Source organism: Malaclemys terrapin, chromosome 1 (genome assembly GCF_027887155.1).
Source record: "Malaclemys terrapin pileata isolate rMalTer1 chromosome 1, rMalTer1.hap1, whole genome shotgun sequence".
In the NCBI taxonomy this organism is placed as follows: Eukaryota; Metazoa; Chordata; order Testudines; family Emydidae; genus Malaclemys; species Malaclemys terrapin.
In genome coordinates this window covers 187,878,913-187,903,678 of record NC_071505.1, presented here as the reverse complement: position 1 = coordinate 187,903,678, position 24,766 = coordinate 187,878,913, and the positions used below count along the sequence as shown (strand labels likewise).

Below are 24,766 nucleotides of genomic sequence, written 5' to 3'. Positions count from 1 at the left end.
AAAGAACACTCTCATAATCTGTCCAAAGACTAGAAATATCCTAAGCAAGGTAGAAGGTTTACATTAGTGTAGACTCAGTATTTCACAACAGCACCTTTGAAGACAGATTATGTCCTAAAATTATAGGCCTCTACATTGTGACAATTAACTGTTTTGGTTAACAAAAGGCCCGTACTGTACTACTAATATCTGGGGAGTATGCCATGGGTCGAGAGAAAGCTGATATTAAAAAGAAAAATGAGACTTTGGTTTGTAAACTGTACTTTGCTGATATTGTTGTGTTTGTGTTTCAGAAAAATAATTTGGAAAATCAAAAGTTTTAAGGGAAAAACCACTTAAAAGAAACTGGAACAAGGAGATTAGGAGGGGAGAAAAGAGGGAAGATACTAAGGAATAAAACAGGTGGTCAGATTTTATCTTTCAATCTCTCTGAGAGATGTTTGGGAGATGTAAGGCCCAATTCCACAAACACTATCAGTTGTAGTGTGTTTATAACCTTGAGTAATCCATTGAAGTCAGTGGAGCTACTCCTTCCATGAAAGTCTATAGGCCTATCCAAAGACTCCCACTGATTTCAGAGGACTTTGGATCATGCCAATGCGAGTGGTGTTAGTAGTTGTCAGTTCAGGGCAACGGCACCTGTGTTCTCCTCTATCTATCACAGTAGGAATGGGTCCAAAGGAAGTAAACTTTATGTGCATGGTATGCTTGCTATGTATTGTTTTAATAGAATCTGTTTGGAAGTAGATCTAGGTTGCTTTTTGTTTGGTTACCAATAATTGAGAAAACCCAAAATGAATTGTGGTTCACGATCTATAAAAAAGAGAACGCACCACATAAAATTGCACAATAAAAGTCAACATCCTTTTCCAGCTAGAGGCACAAAGGGATTTCTACCAAAGCTATGTTGTATATTAAGATTGTGTAGAAGGCAAAGCCAAAGTCTTTGAGTTTAAATATGTATAACTGTGAAATGCTGATTGGAATACATAAATAGAGCAGATAATAACAATAATTAATAATAATAATAAATAATGTAGTGGTTTATCTTGTCTCTACTATTAAAATCAGCACAGGTTTATCATTAAAATGTTGATTTGCATATTAGGCTAGATCTATCCCCCTTTGCAGTAAAACCTAAGGAAGATATCCTCTTGCAGAGTTTCTCCCTTATTGTTCCTTTGGGAAGGAGCAATTGGGTTGCCTCCTTGTGGGGTGAACCTTATGCCCACTCTCCCTAAACCCTGTGAATCCCTCTGTTCCCTGGGGGCTCCAACCCTGGTCTTTGGCTGCCCTAGGAGATCCTTAGCACAGAGGAGGCTCCATGGGAAAGGGCACATTTAAACCTAGGCTGTAATCTCTGATGGGCATGGTAGGAGGAATGGAGAGGGATAATGTCTGTTCCCTTCACAGCCCAGCCCTTGGCCCACTCACTCCTCCAATGGCCCTTCCAGTCCCGACCTCCTTTCCCCATATGGATCTTCAACCAGATGAAGAGTCCTCTGTTCCCTATTACATTACCTGGGTGAGAGGTGTTTTTCTTTAAAGGAGGCCATGTGGGTAAAGAATGGCGGAACTCTAGAATGGAATTTTTGGTTTTACATAATACCTTGAAATACTCAATATGTATCGTAGAGGCTTGGCAAAGTAGTCCAGTAAGTTAAATACAGGTGCAGCCATGACTATGTAGGCAACCAGAGCAGAAATTCTGGGCTTGGTATGCACCGTGTTTACATCAAGTAGTAGTCAAGCCCTGTGTATTCAGGAGTAGCTCATGCAGAGCCCTAAGGGTGGAGGGTGGGTAAAGAGAAAGGGACTGATTCTGGTTTCAATGGGATTAACTCCATTTGAGTTAAACAAATTACACTGGTGTAAAATAGCATGAGATCAGGTTCAGGCCCATAGGTTGGTCTGCTCCCTGTAAAGTCATTTATGCCAGTACCAGATCAGAACAGTAGTATTTTACACCCTCTTCAGGCTGGTGTAGATGAATACACAGACAACAAGCCAGCAGTGATTTGGGCCTAGAGCATGTGTGCTGGCTGAGGCACTGGGATTGTCTCCTGCTTTTTTTCAGATCTGCTACTGAATCTTTAACTTCTACCTGGACAGCCAGCAAACCTGCCAGAAGGGGATCTCTGTTTAATATCTTCAAATGCAAACCCACATGCATGATAAGCAATTATGCCTTGCTCAATGTGCTAATGTAATAATACGAGCCTAGCAACATCTGGTGTGTAATCTAGGGCACTTTGTCTTAATCTGCCATTTATTTCAGAAAGAAATCAGAGGCAAATGACAGCAACTAAACCATCTCTGTTCCCCAAGTGCCTGGGTTCTCAGCCTGGAAGTGTCAGCCACAAAGATTCTTTTTTTATTTTATTTTTTAAAGGGGTAGATAGGATGTTTTTCTGTTGTAGCATGGGGTCATGGTATGGAAAAGGTTGAGAGTCACTGTAGTAAAGGAGATGAACACTGTTAGTGCTAGCCATTTGGAGACTGTATGTATGTGTGTTTATCTTTGTATTATAAATTATACACAAAACTATGTTAAAAACATTATGAAAGTTGCAAAATCAAGCGCTCAAAAGTTAGGACATGCCAGTATTAAGGTTTCCTATGTAATTTTGTTTTAGCCTCCTTGTGGATATAAAGATACAGTCTTTAATTACATGGTCTCTTACTATTTGTCCATAGGATGCCAGTCTCATTCACTGCAGAGAATGGATAATTTTTATCCTCAGGTTTCAGTGTGTGGCCCTAGGCCTTATTTACTGCACACTATTTTAACCCTTCTGATAAGACAGAAGTATTAATTTCATTGTGGGCTTTTCTGTGGTACTCATCACTAGTATCTGACTGGTTCACAAACATTAATTAAGCTTTGCAATGCACCTGTGAGGTGCTGGGGCACTGTTATCCCCATTTTATAGATGAGGAACTGAGACACTGAAAAATTAAAGTCAACAGTTTGCCATCTAATTTTGGATGCTTATGCTTAGGACCTGATTTTTCAGATAATTTAGCATTATATAGCACTTTATATGTTCAAAGCAGTGCTTCCATTGACTTCAGTTGCAGCTATGAATGCTCTGCACTTCTGCAAATCAGACCTTAGGGTATCAAGTCCAGTACCCAGAAATGAGGAACACACATGTAGCTGAAATAATGACATGGGGCAACAGTCTATAGCAGGGTTTCTCAACCTGTGGGTCGGGATCCAGCATTGGGTCACCAGAATGTTTCAAAGGGTCACATGGCAGCTCCTAAGAGAACAGGAGTACTTGTGGCACCTTAGAGACTAACAAATGTATTTGAGCATAAGCATAAATGAAGTGGGTACTCGTTCTTTTTGCTGATACAGACTAACACGGCTACTACTCTGAAACATGGCAGCTCCTGTGGCTCCTGTCCCATGGGGCTGGCTGGGCTCACCTCCGTGTTCCAGGCACTGCAACCTCTGGGGTCCCAGTGCCACTCAGGTTTGGCCCAGCTGTCACAACGACGGGAGTCTGGGTAGGCCAAATCTGAGTGAGTGGCACTGGAACCCCATGAGCCAGGTCACAACTCCACTCACACAAAGTTGGTCCAATTGGGAGGTAGGGCCAAACCTGAGCAGTGCTGCAACCCCAGAGATTACAACACCTGGAGCAGAGAGCCAAGCCCAGCCAGCCCCACAGCACGGGAGCTGCAGGAGCCACCATTGTGGAGTAAGTGCCAGGCAGGAGCCGCCTGAAACTACCTCAGGGCCTCCACCTCCAGACTATCTGCTGGGTCGTGACAGCAGGCCATAAACATTAATGAATGGGTCCTGGGCCCAAAAAGGTTGAGAATCACTGTTCTTTAGCATTATAACTGAGTTATAATCCTCCCTATGAAACTCTGACTTTGTGAAAGTCACTTAACTTCCATTTAACCATCTGTAAAATTAAGATAATTCGTATTTCACTGGGGAGTTGAGAGGGTTAATTTGTTAGTAGTTTTTGTAAATCACTTTGAAAACGAATAGTGTTACAGAGATTATTGCAATGACATCTGATTATGATGCTTCATTTTCCTTCTCCTGTAAAGATTGAACTAATACAAGGACAATTCTGTTCATGTTATTCATGCTATTGACATTGGAGTTAGAGACACAGGATTTGGCCCATAAATAATCTCTTTCCTTCTTTGTTTTCTAGTGCTGGTGTTTTCAGTTAAAATGACACTATTGGATACAAAGTTTTACATTAGTGACTCTAGTCTTAACTCTCTCTAATTAATTCACTTTCACTCTTGGCAGCCAGCCTCCCCTAAATCTAAATTATGTGATGGAAGAGGCTTCTGCCTAGGACATAATGGGACCATTTGTTCTTCTGTTACTGAAACCTCTCAGTATTACTCAAGTAAAAATCTCTGGAGTCCTTCCTTTGCTGTTCATGTGGTTCAAATAACATCCTTTGCATGGGACAAACCTGTAAGTGCAGCTTTTCAGAAGCAGTCGGCTGCTCATTTGTGGATTTACAAAAAGACCGTGGTCCTGATTTTCTTCTCTCACTGTTGTAAATCAGGAGAAACTCTGTTCAAATCAGTGGGGTTGCTCAGGTTCAAAAATCTCTGTAAATGAAAGGTCCTATATGTTCTGGGCCCAGCTCATAAGAACACTTTAATAAACTCTTCATAAGGAAAATTTAATAAAGCGTGAAATCTCAGGTGAAGTAATATTGTGTGTCATGTTTTGGAAAAGAAATGTTTGAAGCAGAGTGGAATTTAGGAGTTTGCCTAAAACAACATAAAGTGAAAATTAAGGTAAATGGTGATGAGCCATTATGTTTGGGTATTCTCAGTAGGAGCCTGATGCAAAGTCAATTGAAGTCAATAGAAAGACTCCTGTTATTGACTTCAATGGGCTTTGGACCAGGCTCTGTGAAAATTGATTATTCAGTCTCTCCCCCTTTTTCTTTCTTTCCTTTGTGTATCTGTTTTCCTCCCACATCATGCTGTTGTACTTCATGCTGGTTTATAGCACCTTCTCTTTGGCTTGGCAGTATGCTGTGAAATTTAACAGTGGCCAGTGTGTTTTCCCGTTTAAAATAAATAAGGCTCAGAGACTATCCAGTCTAAGATGTTGGTCTTGTTAAGGTTTGGGCCTTAGGGCCTCAACCTGTTAGATGACCTGCGTCCCCTTGTTTAACACATTGATGCCATGGGATCCAGAGGTTATAATTCCTATTTTTAGTTTTCAAAAATCTTGACCGTTAATGTGAACCCTGCAATATATGTCATCTGAAAGTGTCCTCACCAATGCACAGCTTGTCCCTCTGATTTTAAAATGTTGTCCTGGCACTACAATTAAAACCATTGGCAGAGGTTACAAATAAGAATAACCTAGAATGTAGCATGAGAACGACAGCAATTTTTTGACTGTTTCAGAGACGGTTGGCAGAGATACTTGATTTAAATTCCTTAGATAAAATGCTCTTTGGTTATTTGCAACCAGAAGTAGAAACTCCGTCTATTTTTTTAAGCTCTCACTTGTTTTGTATGCACCATATCAACTATCGTGTGTTACGGTTGTAAGTGGTGTTGGTAATATTTGTGGGTTGCTATTGGTGAGTCAGTTCATCTGTAGTTCTTGTGCAATGTAGCTGACCACAAGCTTCCCCATTTGCTGGACCACATGATTGTAACAGCTGTACATATTCATTAGATACGTGCATCCTGGAGGATATATATTATTGTGCAGTTGTTGCCAAAGTCTAGAAACTCAAATTGGCTGAGTGTGTGTGTGTGTGTGTGTGAGAGAGAGAGAGAGAGAGAGAGATTAGTTACTGTAGATGTTTCCTAAGAACCTGGTGACTAAAGGGGCTACGTGGAAAGCTCTCAGTCCTGCAGACCCTTATGCATGTGTTTTAACTTTGCACATGCATGTAATCTGATTGATGCCAATGGGATTGTTTATGTGTAAAGTTAAAAATGTGCAGAGCATTTGCAGGATCAGGGCCTTAGTTTTCCATGGCTCATAATTACAAAATAAATGAAACAACTATAAGAAACCAGGGACACAATAGAACACAGATTTTAAAAGTAATCTTACTTACCCCATTGCTATTTCATATACAGATTTGTCTTGTTTATTTGGTAGGAGAAATTGAATTAAGCAGGAAAGCATTCCAGCTCAATGCCAGTCACCACTCCCTAAACCTAATCAGATACCTTTCAGCTGTCCTTTGCAGTGCAGTTGTAAGCACTGGGTATCAGTATAGTATAATGGTCTCCAACCTTTTTATGCACAAGATCACTTTTTGAATTTAAGATCAACCCAGGACTTGCCCCGCCCCACTCACTCCATTCCCCCCTCCCTCTGTCACTCGCTCTCCCCCACCCCCACTCACTTTCATTGGGCTGGGGCAGGGAATTGGAGTGCAAGAGGGGGTGTGGGCCCTGGGCTGGGGCCGAGGGGTTCGGAGTTTGGGAGGGGGCTCTGGGCTGAGCTTGGGGCAGGGGTTTGGGGTGCAGGAAGGGGTGAGGGATGCAAGCTCTGGGAAGGAGTTTGGGTGGGAAGGGCTGGGGTAGGGGGTTGCAGTGCGTGAGAGGGTACGGGGTCTGGGTGGGAGTTTGGGTGCAGGAGGGGGCTCTGGGCTGAGGCAGAGGGTTTGGGTTCAGGAGGGGGTGTGAGGTGCAGACTCCGGCCAGGAGGTACTTACCACAGGTGGCTCCTGGTTGGTGGCACAGCGGGGCTAAGGCAGGCTGGTTGCCTGCCCTGGCCCCATGCCACTCCCGGAAGCAGCTGGCATGTCTCTGCAGCCCCTGTGGGGGGGCCAGGCAGCTCTGCGCGCTGCTGCCGCCCCCACCCCCCAGTGCCGAACTGTGGCCATTGGGAACTGCGGGGGCAGCGCTTGCAGGCGCTGTCCCCACCCCTCCGGAGCCACAAGCGCCACCCCCGCAGCTCCCATTGGCCGTAGTTCCTGGTCAATGGGAGCTGCGGAGATGGCTCTGGGGAGGGGTGGGGCAGCGGCAGAGCACAGAGCCACCTGCCCCCTCCTCACCCCACCCCCCACCACCCCGGGCCGCCACAGAGACATGCCAGCTGCTTCCAGGAGTGATGTGGGGCCAGAGCAGGCAGGCAGTGAGCCTTAGCCTCGCTGCGCCACTGGACTTTTAGCGGCCAGAGATCATGATTGACTGGCAGAGGCTCCAGGATCTACCAGTCGAACACGATCAGCCAGTTGGTGACCACTGGTCTAGTTTATATGTGATGACTTCTTGAGAAAAAAATATGTCTAGTTTACAAGTTAAGAGGAGTCTTAAAAAACAAAAGACTTTCAACCCTGAAAACTCAGCCTAGGCTCTAATAGATTTAGTTGGTGTTGGTCCTGCTTTGAGCAGGGGGTTGGACTAGATGACCTCCTGAGGTCTCTTCCAACCCTAATCTTCTATGATTCTTTCCTTCTCTCAGATCTTCACTGAGCACAAGGCTGCTGCAAGCCAAACTCTTTGCCTTCAGTGATGTCCTCCGTGACATCTCTGCCATCTTGCTAGAGACTAGTAGGATTGCACAGGTGTTACTGTGGGTGTCAGCTGAAGGATTAATGGCTTGCCAGGTTTAAGTGATGGCATAATTTGGCCTGCAGCACTTTATTACCTGCTATGATGTACAGTAAGGAAAGAATACTGTGACTAGTGAAACACAATAAACATGGACTTAAGGAATTCCTAGCTGCATTACTAGCTCTTGCCAAGGAAATTAAATAAATAATGAGGGTTTTTTTTTTAGTTATATAAATAAAAAGAGAATAAGGAAAGGTGAGGTTGGGCCACTTTGCAGCTGTGGAGGGGGAAAAGATTAAAGATAATCTAGATATGGCCCAAAAATTAAATGAGTACTTTGCCTTGGTTTTTAGTAATGATGATGCTATGGAACATATGCATGAAGACAGGTACGCTGATGGAAATGAGTGTCTAGAAATGGAAATTACCACATCTGAGGTGGAAGAGAAACTTAGAACGTAATGCCCTGAGCTCGGGGGGACCGGATAATTTCCATCCCAGAATACTGAAAGAACTGGCAATAATGTTGTTGAAAATCTATCTATTTGGGGGTAGTACCATATGACTGGAGAATAGCTAATGTTGGACCTATATTTAAGAAAGGGGGGGTGGGGAGAATATCATCTGGGCAATTACAGACCTGTTAGTCTGACCTCAGTAGTATGCAAGGCTTTAGACCAAATTGGCAAGGAAAGAACAATTAAATTCATAGAGGTAAATGGTAAAGGGGATGTAACGCAACATGGGCTTACCAAAGGTATCATGTCAGATTACCTTATTTCCTTCTTTGAGAAAATACCTGATTTGATAAATAAGGGAAGTGCAGTATATCAAATATACTAGGACTTCAGTAAAGCATTTGACATGGTACCATATAAGAAATTATTAGATAAATGGAAGATGAGGATCAGCGTTATAAGAGGGATAAAGAATTGGTTAAAAGGGAGAAGGCAACAGGTGGTGCTGAAAGGAGAATTATTAGAGCTGAGGGAAGCTACTAATGGAGTTGCTCAAGGATGGGTCTTGGGACCATTCTTAATCAATATTTTTATTAATGACCTTGGTACAAAAAGCAGGAGAGGGCTAATGAAATGTGCTGATGATACAAAGTTGGGAGGCACCATAAGTACAGAGGAGGATCGCAATATTACACAGGAAGATCTGGATGACCTTGGAGACTGGCATGGTAGAAATTAGATGAAATTCAATAGTACAAAGTACAAGGTCAATGCATCTAGGGTCTAATAGGAAGAATTTCTGCTACAAGCTGAGTACTCATCAGTTGGAAGTGGTAGGAGGAGAGAGACCTGGGTGTGTGGGTCCATCACAGGATGACTATGAGCTACTAGTATGACACATCTGTGGAAAAGGCAAATGTGATCCTAGGATGAATGAGGCCAGACATAGCGATAGAGAGGTATTAATGCCATCGTATAAGGCACTAGTAAGACCTCATTTGGAATAATGTGTATAATTCTGGTCAGCCATGTTCAATAAAAATGAAATCAAACTGGAACATGTGCAGAGAAGAGCTGCTAGGATATTCAGGGGAGCGGAGGAGACTCTATTTTATGAGTGGAGACTGGAAGAGCTTGGCTTGTTTAGTCTAGCGAAAAGAAGGCTGTGAGGGGATATGATTGCTCCCTATAAATGCATTGGGGGTAGGGGTGGAGTTTAAATACCAGGGAGGCTGAAGAGCTGTATAAACTAAAGGACAGTATTGACACAAGAACAGACAGATATAAACTGGCCATGAACAAATTCAGGCTGGAAATTAGAAGAAGTTGGGTTCTGGAGCAGCCTCCCAATAGGAGTCGTGGGGGCAATCAACTTAATATAGTTTTAAGAGAGATCTGGACAAATTTGTGTGCAATTGTATGTCAGGGTTGTGTGTGATAAAAGAGGCAGCTCTCTGCATTCATGGGGCTAACTTCTAGTTTATGTTTTATTTTCCTGAAAACTCATGCTTCAGATGTTTTCAGCCTACCACCATCTGGAGTCAGGAAGGAATCCCCTGCAATGTATTTTTTAAGGGTCTTTTTTTATCTCCTTCCTCTGAAGCATCAGGGATGGCCAGGGCTGGAAATGGGTCATTGGATGTGGTGGGCCAGAGCACTGAGTGGCACCGAGCAGTCTCTCTCTCGGGTGCTTGGCTGGCTCGTTCTCTATCACATGCTCAGGGTCTAACTGATGGCCATATGTGGGATCAGAAAGGAATTTTCCCCCAGATTGGCAGTGACCTTGAGGATTTTTTGCCTTCCTCTGCAGTGTGAGAGTGTGGGTTGCTTGCCAGGATTATCTGGGTATATCTCACTTACCTAGGGCACTGGTGCACTCTGTCCCTCCTGTTCTGTGTCTGTGGCGCATAATAATCAGGTCTCCTGTGGGCTGTAATGCTTTAGTCTCATTTGGTGTGCGGGTGCTTGGTGGTGTTGGTGACGTGATATACAGAAGGTCAGACTAGATGAACTGGTGGTCCCTTCTGGCCTTAAACTCTGTGTTTCTCTGGGTATGCCTTCACAGCAACTATACACCTGTGCTGTATCCCAAGCCATACACTTATTAGTGTAGAAAGTGACAAAAGAACACAGCGTTCTCATATGCTAACCCTACCAGAAATTCTAACCACTTAGCCTCCGCTCTGTAACCTAAACCATGGGGAAATTTAGTCTCTTGAACTCGTTAAAAAAGGCAGATGGTCAATTGGTGCGAAGTTGGTAAATAGCATTTTGTTGAGGGGAGGCTTAGTTGTTTCAGTTATTGAGCAACAGGTGTCCTTAAGTAATTTGACTTTCTTAACTCCCCCCTCCCCCCACGATAGAGTTGGAAATGTGTGGCCTATTTAGCACTATTAAGTGAAGTTTAACACCCTTTATATCTTAACTCGATATGCACGGAAGAGAATGACTTGATCCCAAATGAGTCATTGTACTAAGAGTTACACCCAGCCATATTTTTGACCAAAGTGATGTCATTTTAACAGTGGGTTAACTCATTCATTCCATACAACCTGCCTCAGAAAAATCCTCCGTATCTTTTGGCCCAGAACAATTTCAAACCAAGATCTATTCACACAGTGCAGCCAAGAGGATCTGAGCACCATCATTAGCAGGAGGCGTTGGAGATGGATTGGCCATGTGCTTCGGATGGAAACTGATTCCATCACCAGAATAGCAATGAGATGGACACCTGAAGGCAAGCAAAAATGAGGCTGCCCGAAAACAACATGGCCAAGAGCTACAAGGAGTCTGGTGTGGAAGCTGAGCTGAAAAACCTGGGGCACAGCTGGGGAACCATTGAAAGACTTGCCAGAAACAGACATGAGTGGAGGAGCTTCACTGGCCTAAACGCCAGAGGTGTAATGGAAACATGATGATGATGATAACTCATGCAAGTTAATTAGCGGGTGTTCAGGGTGTGACAAGCCAGTGACGTTAATTAGGGTTGATAAGTGAATCTTCTCAGTGCTCGGTTCTGGCTTGTGTTTGAGTGGAGGCCATCATTGCCACTTTCACAAATGAGGAAATTATTGGTAGTTTGTTCCACAGCCTGTCATGGACAAAGCCACATTTGAGATTTTGTCCTTTTGAAGGTAAATCCACTTGTTAGAATCCCTGAGTGCATCTGGGTGTTTAGAAAAGCGTGCCAATTCCTCTCCGGTTCTTTGCCAGTTGTTGATGCATAAGGAAAATATTGAGGGGGTTTATTCCATAAATGGTATTTGGTTCACGTTGGACCAAAGGAGGTGAAAGGAGAGACCAGTTATTTAAGAGGCAACATAAGAGGATGGGGAGACAGACAATACTTGGTATTCTTGGTATCTTTTTTTATCAAATTATAATACTTTTGTTAACAACCCAAGAGTTGCTCTCTAGATATGTGATCTAGATTCTGTCAACAGACACCAAAGCCACTGAGAAAGGGAAAAGTGAAACAACAAAGGAGTGGTGATTAGAGGAGACCATGTCTTGTACTGCAATGATTTTGTGCTAGAAGAAAAACTATCTGCCACAGATTGTGAATTTGGGGTTCATGACACCGATCTGACCAAGAGAAACATGGGATGTAACTATAAGAGCTGGTTATGTCCTGCTAGAGTTGCTTATAGATCAGTTATTCGTTGTAGAAAAATACTGAAATTCTGTTAGTTAATGCCTGCACAGTGCTTTGAACATGGCAAGATCTGTATAAATCCATTATATAAATAAATATTCTATAAATGAATCCGGTGTTCATCAACATGGTACCTGAGTGTCCTTTATGGAAATAGTCTATGAGAATGAAACAGTACACCAGCAGGAGTTTAAATAATGTCAAACAAAATCTGAAGTTTTTTATTTGCATGGTGGCAACATCTGGAGGCTGGAGCCCCATTGTGCTAGGTCTGTTCAAATATATGGTAAGAGACAGTCCTTGCCCCTAAGAAGTTACAATTGGAATAAAGAAATCAGTTGAAGTATTATCTCCATTTTACAGATGGTGGACCTAACCACGGAGAAAGGACGGTCAGATTTTCACATGAGCTTAACACCCAAATGTTCTCAATGGAAGCTACTAGGCTCTGAGCTGTTTTGAAAATCTGTCCATTAGTGATGTGCCCAAGGTCACATATGAAGTGTGCGGTAGAGTGGGGAACCAAACATAGATTGCCTGAGCCCAGCCCAGTGCCTTAACTACAAGACCATCCTTTTCTCAACACCATGTAAATACACTGTTGTGCAGGGAGACATACCCCAGGGTTGTAAAACATAGCATATATCACCCGTGTCGAAGTACTTATGTGGCAAAGAAAAAAGTAAAAGTTTAAATGCTTGCTTGCTTATATGTGTGCCATAACAAACCCATATCAAGGCGTGTATCAGAGTGTCTCTGCTTAGCTGGTTGACAATAGCATGATTCAGAGCCTGGAAAAGCCTGTTCTCTGAAAGGAGGCAGACATGAACTGACAGGCCATGGTTTTGCCTTGAAGGGCTAACTGCAAGGGTGTTGTCAGTCAGCTTCTGCGAGCCTTCCTCTGCTGGTATGCGTCACTTATTCTCTTGGAACATGGTCAGATCATAACATGTCATCCATATGAATCACCTACCATAGTCAGACTTAACTGAAGGGACATTTTGCAGCAAAAAATCTCAGGAAAGAGGAAGGTTAGCAACAGCCAGGCCTAAAGTGCATGACCAAGGAGAAGTGGGCTGTAGTCCACGAAAGCTTATGCTCTAATAAATTTGTTAGTCTCTAAGGTGCCACAAGTACTCCTGTTCTTTTTGCGGATACAGACTAACACGGCTGCTACTCTGAAACAAGGAGAAAAAGATTTTGTATTTCCCCTCATCAATCACAATTGGGCTCTGCCTTTGCCAAATAAGATTAAGTTCTGAATCAGCATAAAACGTATCTAGGTTATATGATTGCATCTGTGGCTTTTCCAGTTCTCCCTCTTCAGATGCCTGGCTTTTCTTTATTATTTGCTGCTTTTGCTTTAATATCATAGGTCACCATAGAAAGGTTAAATCACTGCTTTCTTCTCCACTAATTTAAACTTAACCAAAGGTCAAATTGACATATGACTTACATTGTATTTTTTTGTTGTCTGAAGCTTTCTGAAAGAGGCAGTTATAGGGGAACTTCTGATCGTTAATATTTTTATAGGAATCTTGGGTAAGCCAAGGATTTCATTACTTAGCTAACAGCAGGCCAGTAGGATAAGATGTCGCAAATTGTTGTGACAGAATGCAAATTAACAGAGCGCTTCAAGTGAAAAGGTGTGTCTTGTTTAATCTTTTTAGAGTTGAAAACTACTTAAGATAAAGGTTAAACAATCACTTTCAATCTGTTGTCATCAGTGCAAATGTTTCTGCTTTAGGACTATAATATGTAATTGCTTTGTGTCTGTGAACCTGTGTGTGTGTGTGTATAAACATTAATGTCTGCATTTTAGTTAAACTACTCTGACATTGGTAAGTAAAATCCCAAAGTAACATATAGTTCTGGATTCAGTGGCTCATTCTGGGCTGTTAGCATCTGTATATCCACACTTCTCCTGTAATCCTAGCTTCAAATACTTGCTGTGTCCTGGTGAACCCGAAGAGAATTAAAAACAGTCCCTGTCATCTCCTGAATCACTCTCAACTTGCCAAACCTGCTCATTTGCAAGGAGTGTGTTAGTTACAGTAATTTAAAAATTCTGCAGGAGTCAGTCAATCTAGCTGATGGCTTTCTCCCATTCTTCCTCTAATTTGTGTCCTGTGACTGATCCACTAATATTCTCTATTAGTCTTGCTCATTTTCTGTTTTTCACTTAAGCTGATGCTAGTGCCCAGGTTTGTTTGTTTTTTTCTTTCTCTCTCCCCTCCCCTTATCCCCCAATGGATTAGAAAGGGTGTCTTCTATATTCGGCCATGATTTTTGGATTCATTCCTCCTGTCAAAAGGGGGCATCAAATCCTAACCATTGAAAAGATCTAATAAGCATGGAAGCCTGGTGACATCTGAGAGTGAGTAGGCATAACTGACATCTGATTTTTAAAGTATTTAGGTGCAAAATTATACATGCATTTAATGTCTGAATTTGCCCCAAACTGACCATTTACAGATTTACTCAATTTGCATACCCATTCCTGATAGTAGCACATGCAAATTAGGTGTGCATTTTGCATGCACAGTTGTGCACATAACCTTATTGAAAACCTGACCCACAAACTTATGCACAGAGCTGGTTTACAAAAAACAGTAATGATGATACTGTCTTGACTCAAAACAAGACATACAATGCTTCTGCAAATAAAGCCTCTTCTTAAATAGCAGTGCAGTCTCCACTTGTTACAGATAATCTACTAAAAAGCATAAGTATTAACAATAATATTATTGCATTATTGCATGGTGCTTTTGGATAAATGCATCAGCTTCCCTCCTTGAGACTTGTTTACAACTATGGTTAAACTTACATCTGAAGTGAATTTATTAATCTCACCTAGATCCCCATTGGACTTCTACCCATATGACAGAACTTCTACTGAGGCATGACTGAGATGCCTCATAGAAGTCCAGAACTGGAATACCCCTTTTGTTATTACACATTTCTGATACAGCATTTCCTACACAGATCGACATTAAAATTATTTGTAACTTCCTATTGCACCTAGTTATAACACTCAAAATATCTGCTTCCAAAGGGTCACGTTATAAGCTGGAGTCATGCAGTATTCTACTGAATGCCAAAGTTTATGCAGAACATTCAGAGTCATGCTACTTGTGCTCCTTCAAGGACAGTCCAGGGCTAGTTTCGTGCCTTTGAGGATCGATAATTTAGTGATCACAGTGAGATTTTAGTCCAGTGGTGGGCAACCCTTGGGCTGCACGCGGCCCATCAGGGTAATCTACTGGCAGGCTGTGAGACAGTTTGTTTACATTGGCACAGCAGTCTGCTGCTCCCAGTTGCTCTCCTGGCCACCGCTTCCTGCAGCTCCCATTGTCCGGGAATGGCGAACCGTGGCCACTGGGAGCTGTGGGCAGCCATGTTAATGTAAACAAACTGTTTCGCACCCCGCCAGCGGGAGTACCCTGATGGGTCGCGTGCAGCCCATGTGGGCTGCAGGTTGCCCACCACCGTTTTAGTCCATCCTGAATATAAATATTTATATCTGCAATGACTACCTGCAGTGAGTTATTGATTTCAAATTGTATCAATAAATAGCCTAATTTGTAAGTACATTCTAGGATTGTGCTACAAAATGTTCGTTTAATTTAGATTCAGTTATCTGATGGTGTTAAGCAGCACTCTTACTAGACTCTGTCTAATAGAAGTTCTAGGGAAAACACTGGTTCTTTGAGGGGATTTTTGGTTACCTTGTAACTAGTATGCTGTTGCTTGGTGAACCAAACATGATTGTGGGGTGTTTTGTCCTGTATACATTAAGGAGACTTCGCACCAAAGTTATTAAGCAAGAAAGAGGGACATTCTGATGGTTAAATCTGTCACACTGATTCAAACATTATCCATACAACTGATTTGAGACCTTTCTCAAAGAGGACTAAAAGTATACTGTACTTGCTTCGTTTCAAACATCCATATTCAGAAGGCAAAGTGATAATTGTTTAATCATTTTCCACTGTAATCTAGAAGAAAAAGTGTTGAGCAATTTAATCAATATCAGTTCAGCAAGGAAAAACAACACTGAAAGTGCATTTTAACTCATTTTAATGACAGATTTTGTTTTATTATTCTCCATTACTTACAATGCCCAACTAGAAACAAACAATAACTTGTCCTTAATCATTTTTTCATTTTTTGCAGTTGGTAAACATAGATTTGAGTCACAAAGAAACACAATAACAAGAAAGTACTTAGCTCAGTAGGTTCAAAGTAGTGTACAAAGATATAAATATTAATCCATTAATTAACTAATTTTATAGCTCTTCACCTGTCAAAATATTATCCATGATGTCAGTTTAGTTCTGAAAAAATCATTTTCATCATTTGCTCTGCTATATGGATGTGTGAAGAATCAAAATAGTGCGTGCAGGGTGGTAGATAAACAACAGTTATTGGTGGGTTTTGTTTTGAAATTTCTCCGGAACAGCAATACTTAAAATTAGATTCTGGAGGATTTTCTATAAATTTGCTTTCCTAAATTTCCCCTCTGTTTCAGATGGATAAGCTGTTTACATCTTGTCTTTAATATTTATGTTATGTAGTGTTTCTGTTCACTGTTAGACAGTTGTTGCATTTTATCTCAGAGGTGGCTGCATTTCAGTGGTCAGTAAGGTAATTGCTGTGTACCAGTTTAAGGTGCTGATCTTACAAGCACTTACACACGAGCAACTTTACAAATCAGAATAGTCTCATAATTATGTGCTTAAGTGTTTTTAGGATCAGAGCCAAAATCAGTGGTTCTCAACCTATTTACCATTGTGGACTGCAGCCCGCATCCAATACTACCTGTATGGTCCTGATGATGTCACTTGGGCCGCAGCTGTGTGCTGATGGGCTGCAAGCAGACCACAGGATGCAGGTTGAGAACCACTGGCCTAAATGTATAATATTTTGGGAGCTTTCAAGATGGAAAGCACTATTTACATGTCATATAGCATTCTCCATCAGAGTACAGAGTCCATTAAGAAATGCAGAATAGGTCAGAATGTGTCTAATCTTCTTGACTTATGTCTCATTAGCACATGCTTTCCTGAAAACGTGAAAGAAAGAAAGAAAACATTGACTCGAGCAGTATAAAGCTAATGACAATCAAATTCAGCCCTGGTGAAAGACAAATTGCGGTTACACCAGGGATGAATTTGATGCACTGCACCTATTTTACTATATGTGGAGAGACTCTGACAAGGCACAAAGTAGCCAAGCTGCCATTTCAGATGTTAATAAGTCACTCTGAAAGTCTACTATGTTGTAACAGTAGATTTGATATTTCAATTATTGGCTATTCTCACATTGTTTTACTCTTGTGAATTAAAAGCACCCTGCAGAGGTGTCTGCAGGAATTTAGATCTGAGGAGCCACAGGGGGTTGAGACATTGAATGACAGAAGTTCCCACCAGCCAGAGTTGTTTGTGTGAAGAATACCAAATGGAGCATTAAACTTGGGTGGGAGGGGGAAGAGGGGAGGCGAAAACCAAGGTTTCAAACACACCCAGTTGACCCATCTCATCTTGGCATGAAACTTAACAAGTTACACCCACTGTCTGAGCCAGAAGCGGAATGAAACACTGACGCTTCCTCATTTCTGTTACGGGCTGTAAGAGCTTGTGAAACACAACAGGAGAAAATGTTTGAACTATTGATGAATGGTAAGTTACTTTAAAAAAAACTTCTTGCTTTAATTTTTCTGATAGGTGATAGAAATTACAGCAGTGAAATTCAGACTATGGAAACACCTTTGCAAAGTGTAGTATTGTTGTCTAAAATGCCATGTGTACTGGAACCTCTTGCCTCTGTAAGTCTATCTCTTTTCACAGGCAGAGAGAGGTTTTGCTAATTCATGCTAAATAAGTGCTTTGAGTGCTACCTTTTCATTTTCAAAGGGTTTAGTGCTGCTCTCTAAGGCAATAGCAGAAGCAGTACATACATACTTAAAAAATTTTTTTAGACTTTTTAAAACCAAATTAATTTAATGGAAGTTAGGTATTTGATAGCTAAATTCCCTAACAGAGAAAATGTAGTATCATGTTACTTATTAAAGATGCGTCCTTTCCCCAGCAGTCTGGCTTTATTTTCAGTAATTACAGGTTGCCATGCTCTTTAATTGTTTAAAATGAACCTTGTGAAAGGTTTCAACTTGAATAAAGCCCTGTTAGATTCTGCACGGCACTGAAAACGTGAGCATTTGAAGGGCAGTACTTCAGTACTTTTAAAGAAAGCAAAAGAGCTTAGATTTGATGAGGTCTCTCTTGTATAACATTTCATAATATTGCAGAAACCAGGGCTACTGAAAGCTCTTCCATGCTGAGATGCTCCTTTTTCTGGTTATTTCCATTGTTACTTACAGGGTGATCTTATATCTCAGTTACTGTTTTTAAATGGAAAGTGCTTAATTCTGTTTTTTGAGGACAGACGTATGAGTACAGAACTCTGCCCCCTGAGTAATTATGAATAGAAACCAAACTTATCAAAGGTTGTCTAGAAAAGCATTCAGAAGCTACCCTTTGCTGACAGTGGGTGTCAGCAGTGGATGCAACTGAACATGTGTGAAAAAGGATTCGACACAAGCCTAAACCAGAACCACCTTGTCCTGCACTGTTTCAGAAACGTCAACTATCGTTTCTGAACTGCTGATGGACATGGACTATCTTGCAGCTAAACTGGATTCAGAACTGGTTCAGATGCACTCTTTGTCAGCAATGGGTAATTTTCCTCATGCAGACAAAGCACACATTTTTTTGGTAGCGGTAAGTCACACTGTAGCTGCTTTAAATATATCACTTTTGTCATTTCATTTAATACACCAGAAACCCGTTGTCAAGGCAGCTATTAATTTTTGACATTATTTTCCCATTGCAGGGTTGATTTAAACTTTCACATGCAATTAGCATTTTTGAACTGTGGGAGCAGTTTATACTGGTATTTTTTCAATCCATTTTGAACTAAAACTGATCAGCCCTTTATGAAAATTCGTAGAAAATTGCTATGCTAATCATGGTAAATCATGCTAAGAAACCCAAAGCAAAAGTGTGGCTTGCTTAGTTACAGTTGCTAATTAAAGTGTATTCTTTAAAGGCTGCACATCTGTTATAAGTTGAAAATCTTGATTTGGGGAGGAAAAGCTTTATTTTTCTGAATGGCTGGTGTAAAAAATCTTGTATGCCACTGATCTAGAGCTGGATCCTGCAAGCACTTGCTGTCTGGCATGAGGCTTGATCTTTTTGCCCATTTATATCAATCATAAAGTTTCCATTGCCTTCAATGGGGGCAGGATCAGGCATGTAAGTCTCAATGGTGCAGTATTGAAGTAAAATGGGAATTTTGCCATTGGCTTTGATGGGAGCAGGATCAGGCCCATAATGCTTACTCCTCTGAGCAGTCATGTGCCCTGATGTGTGGAGAACACTCAACACCTCACAACTGAGGGCCTTTTATTAGTCTCCTTTTATTAGTGTCCTTGGCTGATTAGTCTGTATTGGTTCTTTACTGTGCTATGAGAACTAATAATGCAAGAAAAATAGACCTCTGGTAAAAGAGGGACTCTCAGAATGAAATACCAGTTTATTTAAAAAAAAAAAAGAGTAAAAAGTCAAATGTAAAAATAAATCTCAGGGTCCATCAGTAAAACATTTAACAGCAAATGGTGCAGCTCTTAATAATTTTGTCTCTATTAAAATGTGTCTCTTTATATTATTTTGTTAAACTTAACTACAGACTGTGTGGCATGTTTTAGTGAGTTTTATGGAACAATAATCCATTGCTAGATGAGAGGAATAAATTATTTATAGATTAGAGTGTTTTAACATCCTACCATGGGGTTGTTAAGGAGGTCAAAATATAGAGCATTGAAAACGGGATTAACGCAGCTGTGCTGCAGACAGTGCAAAAGCAGAGGGAAAAGGAAAAAAATACTGTAATCATATACATATTTATATTTTAATCACAGTTCTTAAGAAATTGGACTTAAGACTTACAGGTTTCTAGAACCAAAATGAATTTCCTATGTGTGTCTCTTTCTGGTGAATAGCTAGCATTGGTTGCAACCTCTCAAATTTTAATGGAACCATAAACAAACATGAATATCTTTCTTCTCTAGCTCAGCAGGCTTGTTCTTAGCTGCTTGTTTTGTTTCCCTGTGGGATGGTGTCAAAAGACTTTAGGAACAGTGAGCTTTTATAATAAATAACAAATCTCCTTTTTCTATCAGGAGGAAGTTGCTGTTTTATTTCTGTGCATGAAGCTTCCATAAAGAACTCTTTGCAAATGTACCGAAAATACCTTCCCATTATTCGTATGTATAGTAGTTGGACTGAAAGCCTTGTAGGAAAACTTTATTGAATTGATTCATTACAATGTGCTTTTTATGTAATTGTTTTTTTAGAAACTTCCAGTTATGCTTTCACTAAGATTCTTTATAATGCATGAATGAGAGACAACCTTAGCCTGTTTAGGCTCTGGTATTTTTTCCTTTACATGAAAGCCATATACAGTGCCATGAGTAGCTTTAAAATAAAAAGTTATTAAAAAGCAATCAGTGATCCAAATTCTAACTGGCATTATAGCACTATGCATATCACATAGTCATCTGTGTTGTGTAATTTATAGTCTTCCAAGGATGCTGCAGAACCATGCTACCATTGTCCTTCAAAGGCTTTGTCTAGCTGGGTCCTTACCATAGTTTGAACGCGTGCCATCTACATTTTTGTAACATAGAATGTTCAGATAGTGTGATGGGGGTATCTAAACTACCTTTTTTTCCTCCTAAAATTTCCCATGATTGCTCTCGATAGAGATGGGAGCACAGCGTAGGAACCTAGTGTAGAGAAGATCGCCAATATTTTAACTATTGTGTTGTCTAATCCTGCTAAGAGTAGGTTAAATGACAGAGTGTTTAAATTGCCGTGCATATGCTGGTGTTCCCTTCTTTGCCACCACTGGTGGAGCTGTCTCAGTATTAATAACTATGTACATTTTAGGAAAATAAGGCTATGTTGACACTATGGACCTTACACAGGCGTAGCTGTACCGCTGCAGCTACGCTGCTGTAAGGTATCCTGTGTAGCTGCTCTGTGCTGGTGGGAGAGAGCTCTGAGCAGTACTGAATGACAACAGTGAGGATGCTAACTATTATGTCTGCATAGAGTGTTTGTATAGTGTTTGTATAAATAGGATGAATTTCAATAAGGACAAATGCAAAGTACTCCACTTAGGAAGGAACAATCAGTTGCACACATACAAAATGGGAAATGACTGCCTAGGAAGGAGTACTGCAGAAAGGCATCTGGGGGTCATAGTGGATCACAAGCTAAATATGAGTCAACAGTGTAATGCTGTTGCAAAAAAAGCAAATATCATTCTGGGATGTATTACAAGGAGTACTGTAAGCAAGACACGAGAAGTAATTCTTTCGCTCTACTCTGCGCTGATTAGGTCTCATCTGCAATATTGTGTCCAGTTCTGGGCGCCACATTTTTGAAAGATGTGGAGAAATTGGAGAAAGTCCAGAGAAGAGCAACAAAAATGATTAAAGGTCTAGAAAATATGACCTATCAGGGAAGATGGAAAAAAATGGGTTTGTTTAGTATGGAGGAGAGAAGACTGAGAGGGGACATAACAGTTTTCAAGTACATAAAAGGTTGTTACAAGGAAGAGGGAGAAAAATTGTTCTTTTTAACCTGTGAGGATAGGACAAGAAGCAATGGGCTTAAATTGCAGCAAGGGCGCTTTAGGTTGTACATTAGGAAAAACTTCCTAACTGTCAGAGTGGTTAAGCACTGGAATAAATTGCCTAAGGAGGTTGTAGAATCTCCAACATTGTAGATTTTTAAGAGCATGTTGGACAAACCCCGGTCAGGGATGGTCTAGATCAGTGGTTCTCAAACTAGGGCCGCCACTTGTTCAGGAAAAGCCCCTGGCGGGCCAGGCCGGTTTGTTTACTTGGCGCGTCCGCAGGTTCGGCCGATCCGCTGTTTGCCGCTCCAGGCCAATGGGGGCTGCAGAAAGGGCGGCCAGCATGTCCCTTGGCCCACGCCGCTTCCTGCAGCCCCATTGGCCTGGAGCGATGAACCGCGGTCAGTGGGAGCCGCGATCAGCCGAACCTGCGGACGCGGCAGGTAAACAAACTGGCCCGGCCCACCAGGGGCTTTCCCTGAACAAGCAGCGGCCCTAGTTTGAGAACCACTGGTCTAGATAATACTTAGTCCTGCTTTGAGTGCAGGAGACTGGACTAGATGACCTCTCGAGATCCCTTCCAGTTCTTTGATTCTATAGAAGCAGGAGTCAGGGAATATTTGTAGCATGAAGTTACTTTGCAATATTGTTTTTCTTTCCAAACCATTTGGAACTAGTGGACCCAGTTTTGTACATTCAAATCAGTGGGAGTTTTTCTTGCATAACAAGTACTGAATTAGACCTGTTTAACGATGTATTTATGGAGCACATTTATGGAGCATCAGTATTCTCAGTACTAATATCTCTGTCCAAACACCCTTCAACAGGAAACAGGTTTTTTTACAGTTACTGACACAAGAACATAAGAATGGCCATACTGGGTCAGACCAAAGGTCCATCTAGCCCAGTATCCTGTCTTCCGACAGTGACCAATGCCAGGTGCCCCAGAGGGAATGAACAGAACAGGTAATCATCAAGTGATTCATCCCCTGTTGCTCATTCCCAGCTTCTGGCAAACAGAGGCTAGGGACATCATTCCTGCCCATTCTGGCTAATAGCCATTGATGGACCTATCCTCCATAAATTCATTTAGTTCTTTTTTGAACCCTGTTATGGTCTTGGCCTTCACAACATCCTCTGGCAAGGAGGTTCCACAGGTCGACTGTGTGTTTGAAGAAATACTTCCTTTTATTTGTTTTAAACCTGCTGCCTATTAATTTTATTTGGTGACCCCTAGTTCTTGTGTTATGAGAAGTAGTAAACAACACTTCCTTATCTACTTTCTCTACACCAGTCATGATTGTATAGTCCAGGGGTCAGCAATCTTTCAGAAGTGGTGTGCCGAGTCTTCATTTATTCACTGTAATTTAAGGTTGTGTGTGCCAGTAATACATTTTAACGTTTTTAGAAGGTCTCTTTCTATAAGTCTATAATATATAACTAAACTATTGTTGTATGTAAAGTAAATAGGGTTTTTAAAATGTTTAAGAACCTTAATTTAAAATTAAATTAAAATGCAGAGCCCCTCGGACCGGTAGCCAGGACCCGGGCAGTGTGAGTGCCACTGAAAATCAGCTTGCGTGCCACCTTTGGCATGCATATCACAGGTTGCCTACCCCAGTATAGACCTCAATCAAATCTTCCCTTAGCCGTCTCTTCCAAGCTGAAAAGTCCCAGTCTTATCAATCTCTCCTCATTCGGAAGCCATTCCATACCCCTAATCATTTTAGTTGCCCTTTTCTGAACCTTTTCCAATTCCAATATATCTTTTTTGAGATGGGGCGACCACATCTGCACACAGTATTCACGATGTGGGCATACCATGGATTTATATATAGGCAACGTGTTATTTTCTGTCCTATTATCTATCCCTTTCTTAATTGTTCCCAGCATTCTGTTCACTTTTTTGACTGCACTGCACATTGAGTAGACGTTTTCAGAGAACTGTCCACAATGACTCCAAGATCTCTTTCTTGAGTGGTAACAGCTAATTTAGACCCCATCATTTTATATGTATAGTTGGGATTATATGCTTTCCAGTGTGTATTACTTTGCATTTATCAGTATTAAATTTCATCTGCCATTTTGTTGCCCAGTCACACAGTTTTGAGAGATCCTTTTTGTAGCTCTTCTCAGGCTGCCTAGGTCTTAACTATCTGTAGTAGTTTTGTATGATCTGCAAATTTTGCCACCTCACTGTTTAACCCATTTCCCAGATCATTTATGAACATGTTGAATAGGACTGGTCCCAGAACAGATCCCTGGGGGACACCACTATTTACCTCTCTTCATTCTGAAAACTGATCACTTATTCCTACTCTTTGTTTCCTATCTTTTAACCAGTTACTGATCCATGAGAGGATCTTCCCTCTTATCCCATGACAGCTTACTTTGCTTAAGAGCCTTTGGTGAGGGACCCTGTCAAAGGATTTTTGAAAATCTAAGTACACTATATTCACTGGATCCCCTTTGTCCACATGCTTGTTGACCCCCTTAAAGAATTCTAGTATATTGGTGAGTCATGATTTCCCTTTACTAAAACCATGTTGACTCTTCCTCAACCAATTATGTTCATCTATATGTCTGACAATATTGTTCTTTATTATCATTTCAACCAGTTTGCCAGGTACTGAAGACAGGTTTACAGACCTGTGATTGCCTGGATCACCTCTGGAGCCCTTTTTAAAAATTGGCGTCACATTAGCTATCCTCCAGTCATCTGGTACAGAAGCTGATTTAAATGATAGGTTACAGACGACAGTTAGTAGTGAGTTCCTTCAGAACTCTTTGGTGAATGCCATCTGGTCCTGGTTACTTATTGCTGTTTAATTTATCAATTTGTTCCAAAACCACCTCTAATGATACCTCAATATGGGACAGTTCCTCAGACCTGTCACCTAAAGAGAATGATTCAGGTTTGGGAATCTCCCTCACATCCTCAGCTATGAAGACTGATGCAAAGATTTCATTTCTTTTTTTCGCAATGGCTGTATTGTCCTTGAGTGCTACTGACCAGGCTGATGACCACACCGTGCACTGCATTAGAGAGCTCTCAGGACCTCTGGGGCTCAGGTTTCTCGAGTTCATATGTATGGCAGAGTTGAGATGTTTGAGAGAACTGTGGGTAGTAGAATCGAGACTGTTGGCTGTGCTGCTCCCCCAGCTCTCTCCAGTCCAACTAGTTTATAGAGCCACACTCACCCCTTGACATCTAGAGCTGAGGCTTCCTGGGTGTGAATGGAATTTTTTTTCCTCACATAACTGTTTGTGTTACCCTACTGATATATAGTAGTGTCAAAGAGCCAGCCATGACCATACTGGAGAATCAGGTGCTTTAAAGTAGGCTGCATGTGGAAGCATGGGGCACCACTAAATGATAGCTTCAGATTGATGGGTTAGGGGGAATTGTAGGATCTCATCT

The 24,766-nt window shown here is 41.4% G+C and overlaps 1 protein-coding gene across 5 annotated transcripts in view; it reads left to right on the top strand.

Moving 5' to 3' along the window:
- TIAM1 (TIAM Rac1 associated GEF 1) overlaps positions 1–24,766 on the top strand; it is a 267,806-nt gene that overhangs the window by 99,251 nt on the left and 143,789 nt on the right. Inside the window, exon 1 of one of the 5 annotated variants that reach the window (XM_054047944.1) lies at positions 17,253–17,324. The exons of the other annotated variants lie outside the window; for them this stretch is intronic. The gene's annotated coding sequence lies outside the window, so the exon portion shown is untranslated. Of the gene's footprint in view, positions 1–17,252; positions 17,325–24,766 lie in introns of those variants that run through there. 5 annotated transcript variants of the gene reach the window in all.